This window comes from Mchenga conophoros, linkage group LG22, assembly GCF_057382185.1.
Source record: "Mchenga conophoros isolate Kocher_MC1m ecotype Shallow Benthic linkage group LG22, M_conophoros_male_GT1.1, whole genome shotgun sequence".
NCBI lineage: Eukaryota > Metazoa > Chordata > Actinopteri > Cichliformes > Cichlidae > Mchenga > Mchenga conophoros.
Genome location: NC_140546.1, coordinates 4447602 through 4457275, shown reverse-complemented (window position 1 = coordinate 4457275; position 9674 = coordinate 4447602). Strand labels below are relative to the sequence as shown.

Sequence of the window (9674 nt, the reverse complement as noted above, 5' to 3'; positions counted from 1 at the left end):
AAATCTTAAGGTTGCCTAAATAAAACATAAACATCACCTTCAGTTAACTAGCATTATTGATCATAGCAAGTTAGCAAACACATGCTAATATACAGTCGCTAGCACACAAGTAGCTTTACAAATGACCACACAGCTGAAATAGTAACTCAGTATATGCACGCTACACATGCATCACAAATCAGATAGTTATGGTTATAGTATGTAATGAAAACTTACAGGCATGCGTGGGCAAAGGTTTCACCTCCACTGAGTACTTGTAGCAAACTAGCTGGGCATAACAACTTCCCAAGTACCAACTGTGGCCACAAGAGGGTGCCAAATCATACAAACAAAAGCATATTACCACATTAAAGTTATACCAACACAGGGATACAGCTGACAGATGAGGCACAGTAACTAGGGAAGACAGAGACAGAAACCAGAAGACTAGAAATGATAAATAATGGCAAAATCAAAGTTCATCAATAATGTAAAACTCAAAACTCTCGCAAAACAGTCTGCATTGGTCTCATTTTATCAGAAGCTTAATATTTGGTGTTATTTTCTATAAACCAGAGATATAGTAGTCATACATTTTTTTAATGGTTTATACCATAATTCACTGTTTTTCGGGCAAATCACTGAACATTATTGTAGTGTCTTTACCTAAAATATAAAAATCTTAAAGTAACTGTTGTTCTGATTTGATGTGATAAAATTGAACATAAAAATATTTAAAATCAAATAACTGCAAATTGTTTAATTGAAGCTATTATTAAATGATGAAATAGTTTACGTCTCTGAGAAGCTGCTTATTCAGATTTTCTTCTTCTCGGTTCCTCTCCAGCTGAGGGAGGTTTTTGTACAGTGTTGTTTCACTGTGTGAGTGGGTAGTTGTGATGCTGCTCACAGTGATAAACTCCTGTATCTTCAACCTGAACTCCACTGATGGTCAGAGTGAAGTCAGCTCCAGACTGACGGGAGGTAACATCATGAATCAGCAGTTTAGGAGCTTCCCCAGATTTCTTTTATATACTGCGTGTTCATGTTGGTACAGTAGGGTTACTAGTAGTAGGTCACTCATGTTTTGTCTTGCTGTCTTTGGAATTTCCATTAGAAAGACTGTCGAGATTTTTGTCGAGATTCACTCATTCATGGAAATTGTAAAAGGGTTTAAAATATTGAAATCATATGGTGGTTGCTTTAAAGAACATGGAGAATATGGTAAAGTGTGTGTGTGTGTGTGTGTGTGTGTGTGTGTGTGTGTGTGTGTGTATGTGTGTGTGTGTCCTCAGTGAACTGTATCAGTCTCTGCAGTATCTTCCAGCTGCAGCAGTCACTTCAGTTTCTGTTCAGTCTGACTGAGGGAGGTTTTTGTACGACTGTTTTTCACTGTGTGAACACATACTGACTGTTAGGATAGTGCTGACTCTGACAGTAATAAACTGCTGCATCTTCAGCCTGGACTCCACTGATGGTCAGAGTGAAGTCAGAGTTTGATCCACTGCCTGTAAAACGAGCTGGAATCCCTGAATATCGACTGCTAGTGTAGTAAATGAGCAGTTTAGGAACTCCTCCATCTTTCTGTTGGTACCAGGCTAAATTATTGCTATTAATATTCTGACTGGTCGTACACTTGATGCTCACAGATCCTCCCACAGCAGAGCTCACTGCTCCAGGCTGAGTCACTGTGATCTGTCCTCTGGACTCTGAGGACACAGAGACAAAAACATAAAGCAGCTTCATGGTTTTGTGGGCTTCATTTCAGAGGGACAGATGTTGATAGAGGAGAGGAGTTTGATTCTCTGGACTTTACCTGTGAAGCAGCAGCAGAGGAGAGTCCAGATGAGGACGCAGATCAAAGTCATGTTTTTGATGAGGAGGATTTCTGTGGCTTCTGTTGTGATGAAGGACAGCTGTCAGTCATCCAGTGTTCAACTCTCAGGACTATAAACTCTCCCAGAGCACTGGAGCATGGTGCTGCTGATGCAAAGTGCCTCTCTATGGAAATCATCTGACCAAGTTTAGAGGCACAATGTGAAAAAGTAAAGGTCTGGACTTCACTACATGTTTTTACAACATTCTGTACGCCACGCAGATCCTGATGGGTTCTGAAGAACTACTAACTGATTATATTTGAAATAAGTTCATTTAACAGTTGCTCTTTGCTAAGATGTAGAGAAGTAAGAAATTCATATTTTTCCTGAATTCCTTCGTTCATGTTTGTAGCATTAAATATTTCATGGAAAGCATTTAGTCAGTGACTTTATGATGGTATACAGTGGTGGGTCACACTTAACATTTGTACAGTTACATTGAATCAAGTAACTTTTTGGAGTAAATTCTACTTGCTGGTGAAGATCATGTGACCTAACTGAAAGCTTCACAGTGGGAATACAATAGACTTTGTGGAGAAAGTGTTTTCTAAACCACTTGTGCCACTGTGCTGGTATTTGGAAAGAATGTAATATCACATATTATTTGTATGAATGCAGTTATACTCACTGTATGTAAAGTACTATTGAGTGAGACATGCTGTTTGACTTATTGGAAACACATTTTTTAGTTAAGCATAACATTTCATTGGTTTTGTTTGCGATGTTGTTGATTATTAAAGTTTCTGATGACAATGTAAATTTTAAAATGTTGCTATAGGACACCATTCAGATGGCTGTGATCCAAAATTAAATATGGTTCAAACAACATGATACAACATGATTTCCTCCAATACCATCCACCTCCAACATATGTTACAGTTTCTGTCAGTTTGCTGCAGTTTCAAATCAGTGATGCTTTTCCCCAATCAAATTAGCCTTTCTCGTTGTTTTTATACACACATACACACTGCTGTTGTTTCTACACTAATAAAGGGATTTGTTACTTTGTTGATCCACTTGAATCTCACAACTCTTCGAAACAGTTTTGTCAGACAGAACTCCAGATCTGTCACTTTGCTGAATACTGTCCAACACTGCATTAGTGTTTCCACTCAAATGACTTCAAAGCAGTGAAATTGCTCTTCAATTATAATCACATATGGACACATGTTCTCAGAAGACGTTTAAGTTGAAACATTTGGAAATGCATAATCTCAGTCTTGTGTCACACGTCCATGCCATGGCACTGCTACTGTAATTACACAGAAACATACACTATATGCACTCACAGACCACTTTATTAGGTACACCTCGCTAGTACCGGGCTGGACCCCCTTTTGCCTTCTGAGCTGCTTTGTAGCATAGATTCAACAAGTATAACATATAGTTGCTGCAGATTTGCCAGCTGGACACCCCTTTTAAGCACATCCCAAAAATGCTGTCTTTAACTGAGATCTGGTGACTGTGGAGGCCATTGGAGCACCGTGTTTTTGTTTTTTTGTTCTTACAAGTTTGGTCAGCTCATGTGAATTATAACCTCAGTTTCCTGTTCTTAGGTGACAGGCCCTGCAGTGCAGTCTTCTACTGCTGTAGCCCATCTGCTTCAAGGTCGCATGTTGTGCTTGCAGACATGCTCTTCTGCGTCTTGTTTGTATCGAGTGGTTGATTGAGTTACTGTTGCCGTCCCATTAACGTTCTCCTCTGGCCTTTGACATCAACATTTTTCAGACCGTTCCCCATCAACCCTACAAATGGCTGTGTAAAGAAATCCCAGCAGATCAGCCTGTCTGGCATCAACAACCATGACACTTTTAATTATCTTTCTTAATGATGTTTGAATTAATCCTCAGCAGGCTGTGTCCAACATGTCTACATGTGTAAATGCTATGAGCTGCTGATATGTGATTGGCTGATATTTGGATTAACAAGCAGTTTAACAGGTGTACTTAATAACCTAATAAACATATGCAGTATGACTTTACTGGACTATACAGTAGTTGGTGCTGTGGTCTCAGATTGTATACATTTTCTTTTCCTGACACATGACACAATAATAATGAGTATTATTTTGCTTTTGCAAAAAAACCATCAGACTTGATTTTTGTTTCTGAAAACAGTTTTAAACTTCTCATTAGCTGTCACAGTCCGGGTGAGCTGCTGGTAAATTTCCACCATGTTCTCCTGTGTCTGCCCCTGGGCAGAGCCGTCATCTCCTCACATGGAGCCAATCTGGAGCAACCTACTCAGGATATTCAAGACCAGCGTTGCCGTCTCTTCACTGCTAGTTTGCCAACTTACCCTCGGTGCTAACAGGCTACCATGCTTCATGCTCCTTGCCCAAGTCTATGCACTCGGCCATACTCACTGCAGTTTCATGCTCCGTCTCCTGGGAAGGATTTCAATATCACACCTGCTGCCCTCTTCCCACTGCTTCTCACAGGATCACTTGGAGCTCAGGTCAGCCCATCTTAAATCTATTCAGCTCAGCTGGACCTTCACCTACTCCCCTCAAAGTACCACCAACTCCACCTGCAACATAAGCCATACTCTTCTTTAAAATTCAACCACACCTGGAGAAGTCTGTGAACCCACTAACCCCCTTTTCCTCTCTCCCTCTTGATCACCACGCCACCTTAGGCCACCACGCTACGTTTTCTTGTCATGAATCTCACGTCAAGTATAACTCTGTGTTTTTGTGCCAAATAAAGATTTGTGTGAAGCAAACTCAACCGTCTCCACATGTGGTCCAGCACTTGAGTCCAGTTTCGTACAGGCCTTTGGCCCCTTGTGACATTAGGCCTACGTTTTTTGCAGTACTCTTTCCAAAGTAGGTGAGGTTTTGAGAAAAATAACAAAACAAAAAAACCTGTTTTGATGTCTTAAAACGACGGTGAAAGTGTTTTATGAAGTGTCTTTTGCATAGATGAGTCTGTGTGGTGAAAAAGGCCTTACATATTTGGAGAGCTGCATTAAGAGTGGTGAGAATGACGTTCCTGATGTAAGACTTTCATTTAACTGTTCACGAATAAATGTCAGTGAAGTCGTTTGAAAACGTGTGTGTGTGTGTGTGAAACATGTCAAAAGTAAACCAAAGCAACACATGGTGATAAAACCTGAATTGAATGGTAATGTTTACCAGTTAGAAGCCTTCACAGTGAGAACAGCACAGAGCACCGTCTTCTCTACCTGGAAGGAATTTTCAAAACTTCCTAAAACACCATTATTTGTAGACAGAATTCCAAAATAGAAATAAAAACTCATTAAAAAAAACCCTGTATGTGTAGGCAGCGTCTTAACAATGGACATGTTCATTCAGAAATTAAAAAAAATATTATAGAAAAAAATGCTGGTACACTTCCCAGAAGTTAATATTTTTGTGAAATTCAAAACATAACTACATGAATCTGAAGTGTTTTTGAAGCGTTTTAGGCTGAGAATTAGTTTCAGTGTTTAGAGCTGTGAAAAAATAAGTGCCAGGTTTCAAGAGATGTTTTCACATGTGAAAGCTGTAAAATCTACATTTTGAAATCAGATTCTTTAAATATTGTTGTAATGGGCTTTATTTGTTTTAATTACACTATTATAATATTAATAAATTATACAAACAGTGAATGATTTTGTTGAGTTTGTTTGTTTCAGAGTCAGAGAGCCGTGTCTCTCTACAGTCAGAGGTTTTTGTACGGCGCCTCAATGAGTTTGTATCACTGTGGTACACGTTCGGTGGAGGAACCAGACTGGATGTTGGAAGTAAGTCAAAAACAAAGTTACTTCTATGCCCTTTTTCTCTTTAATTTAATTTTCTTTTCTTTAATTTCATTTAATATGAAAGGCTAGGAAACTTTTTGTGTAACTGATTAATTATTTTATTCATAAATTTTGTCCTAAGAAACAAAGTCAGCTTTGGAAATGAATATTCAGACACTCAGGACAATTTCCAATGAAAATCTGGGATGTTTCATATTATTAATTATTATTTGTAGTTCTGATGGTAAAGTTGTATTTTGAGGGCTTGTAGGTTTAGTTCAGTCTGACAGTCAGAGAGCCGTGTCTCTCTACAGTCAGAGGTTTTTGTACGGCGCCTCAATGAGTTTGTATCACTGTGGTGGACTTTTGGTGGAGGAACCAGACTGGATGTTGGAAGTAAGTTAATTAAACTGTGTTTATTATGAAATATTGTATCATTTTATTTAATAATTATTTGTTAGACTGCTTAGATGAGACAAAAGTATTTTTTTTTAATTTAAAATAATTGAGTTTTTGATGTTTGTCCTTTTTACTGGACTAATTCAGATGAGCTCTGTGAGTTTCTCTTGTTTAATCTACATTTCTGTCACAGTAAAATGTAGACAAGAGTAAACTTCATCATCTTATGATTAGTTTGTAAATTTCCACCACATCAGCTGCTGTTTGGATGAGTTAAAGTTTGCTTTCTGATGTTTTTATCGTGTCAGATGTTTCAGATTTAGTTTGAAATCATGTGAGCTGTTCAATAACATTTCAAATCTATATGAATGAGTAGCTGCTCTGTGCTTGTGTCCACTAATGTCTTCAGTCGTCCATGATTTAGACTTCTAATCATTTTAAAGCCAAACTTCTGCTGTAAATGTTTCCACATCTGCTTCTTTTATTTCCAGTGTAGTTTGAACATATTTCAGCTCAAACTGTGTGATGATTCTCTCTGTGATGATATGCATGAGAGGTTTCTTAAAGGGAAGTGAAACAATGTGTGAGTGAATGACTGGTGGAGCAGAAAAAACACCTGACAGAAACTTCTTAACGGAGAAATTCAAATTGTGGTTCCTGTCCTCTAAGCTGATTGGTGTTTCCTAGGTGATACCCGCCCCGCCCTGAAGGTGCTGGGTCCCTCCAACAAGGAGCTGGAGCAGGGGAAGGCCACGCTCATGTGTGTGGCCAACAAGGGCTTCCCCTCAGACTGGAGTCTGTCCTGGAAGACGAGCGACAGCAGTGGCAGCAGCAGCATCAGAGGGGAGGAGAGCAGGACTCCTGGAGTGCTGCAGAATGACGGCCTCTACAGCTGGAGCAGCACCCTGACGCTCACTGCAGACCAGTGGGGGAAGGTGGGCTCTGTGACCTGTGAGGCCACCCAGGGCTCCCAGTCTCTGGTCTCAGAGATACTGAGGAGAGACCAGTGTTCCCAGTCCTGATGTCAATCACTGAGTCTTTGATGTTGATTTTCTTCTGTCTCTTTGTTTCTTTGTGTTTGCAGATTTAAAAAATAAACTCATCAAACAGTCATGTTTCCATCTCATAATGACAACAATCAGAGCAACAATCTCCTCTAGTTTCATCCTTTTGTGTCTGTTGTAAAGCTGATATTTCAAACTCTTAAAAGAATAAAAACGTACCGAGAAAACATGTTCTTTGACTCTGTGAGTTTAATAAATGCACATTAAAAAATTAAGATTTTGTAATATTTATTAAACCAGACCAAAATAAAAATGTAAACAGACACATCAAGTGTAATGTGCAGTGAAAATGGTTAAATATATTTTTTAATCCACATATTAAATATTTCTCTATAAGATGTTGAGGTCATGTCAACCATAGATTATCTGTGTGCTCTTCATAATTTCTAGTCTCAAAGCTGTTTTATGATCTACATTTTAATCTGATCTAAAACCTAATAAGTAAAATTAAAGAGCAGGGTGTCATCTGTATGTTTAAACAGAGATCATTAAAAAAAGTATAATTGAAGATTTACTGAAGTTTGATTAATGAACTATTTGACAGTGAAACTCTGATGAAGCACCAGAGCAGAGAAGAGTCTAGAAGCTGGTGGTGGCAGAGGTGAAGCAGGTGGAGACTTAGCTGAGGATCTCTAATTGTCAGGATGAGGTGGAGATCAGGAGTCTGAGAGTTAAAGCACACAAAACAGAGGCTGAGTAACTCACAGAAGGCAGCGAGACAATAACTGGACTCAAATAATGACGACAGAATTGAGCTTGAAGTGGACATGATGTTAAGAACAGACTAACAGAACAAACACAGGAATGCAGGCAGATGAGAGACTACAGGTCTGCTTTAATCAACTTATATAGAAGTTAATCTCTTCTAGTGTTCACAGCAAAATGAGAGAAACTCACTTCACTAAACCTCTTAACACAAGACAAAGACCACGGTCTGTCAGGAGGATGATCACATCTTATTTTCAGTGGTTTCAGATTTAGGTAGGACTTTATATTAATGTCACACTTTTAAGCATTAGTAAGATATTATTTTAAAGAGAAACATTTTAGTTCTTTGTTCTGTCTACATTAATACTTTGGAAACTGACTAAATAACTTTAGGTTTTTACAACAGTAACAGTGATTCGTTTGTGCTGGAAATATCCAAATGAGGCTAAATCTTCACTGAACACATTCCCTACAAACACTGTTATAACAGCCTGCTTGATTTGTTAATCAGCAGAATATCAGAATATTATAGACACTAGTTGTGATGTGACTACAATGATTTTCTGGATTTGTGTGATGAAGGACTGCAGCTGAGCTCCACAGAAGCATCAGTTTAATATTTAACAGCTTACAAATAGAAAAGAGCTGCTCATCAGTGCAGAAACACTGACAGCAGCATTTGTATTTTTAATGACAGCTTGTTATATTTTACAACTTGGATTAATATAAAAATCTTTAATGAGCAAAAACAACATTTTTTTCTTTGTGGACCTTCCAGCTACGTCTTTTCATCTGAACTTATTGTTATAAATGTAGAAACTAAGAATGAGTCAGACTGATGGGCTGCAGAGAACATCAGTCATCTAAAAATAATGTTAATGTTTTAAACATCTGGAGCCAGTGTTGTGTCTGTATTCTGTGACTCATTAAACATTTATGTTTTTATTCGGGGACACCACTTCATTTTTGTTTTCATGTTACTAACAACGTATTCAATAAGTTTATGAATGTTAAACTGTGAGTGCACACAAATGAACTTCCACAGTAAATATTAAAGTAATCGTTCCTCCCAGTCTTGTAGTTTGTTCTGCAGCTGTTGCTTCAGATCAGTTCCTCTTCAGCTGAGAGGTTTTTGTACGACAGATTTTCACTGTGTAAACAGAGTGTTTGTTTTTGAGCCTCAAATTTATGTTTAGATTATTTAAATTAAACTTTATTTTTTATGTTGAGCCGTATGATATTTATTGATTTTATTTTCATATATTTTAACATGGTCTTATTTTACTGATAACTGTTAAAATTTAACAAATCATAGATGATATTATGGTGGTTCTAGTATGGAATGGAGGTCAAAGGTCACAATGAGTTTTCTCTATAACTATTCAACTTGTTGAACATGTTGACTGATTTTTACTTAATTTTTAGGGAAAAGAGAAAAAGAAACTATTTTTAGATTGGAAGCAAGTGTGTGTGTGTGTGTGTGTGTGTGTGTGTGTGTGTGTGTGTGTGTGTGTCCTCAGTGAACTGTATCAGTCTCTGCAGTATCTTCCAGCTGCAGCAGTCACTTCAGTTTCTGTTCAGTCTGACTGAGGGAGGTTTTTGTACGACTGTTTTTCACTGTGTGAACACATACTGACTGTTCAGCCAGTGAAGACTCTGACAGTAATAAACTGCTGCATCTTCAGCCTGGACTCCACTGATGGTCAGAGTGAAGTCAGAGTTTGATCCACTGCCTGTAAAACGAGCTGGAATCCCTGATACTCGAGTGCTAGCAGCATAAATGAGCAGTTTAGGAACTCCTCCATCTTTCTGTTGGTACCAGGCTAAATAGTGATAGATGCTCCAAACATGAACATTCTGACTGGTCGTACACTTGATGCTCACAGTTCCTCCCACAGCAGAG

General features: G+C 38.3%; 1 pseudogene; it reads left to right on the top strand.

Moving 5' to 3' along the window:
• The first annotated feature begins 878 nt into the window (after positions 1-878).
• LOC146548575 (Ig kappa-b4 chain C region pseudogene) lies at positions 879-7021 on the top strand (annotated as a pseudogene).
• Positions 7022-9674: the final 2653 nt, after the last annotated feature.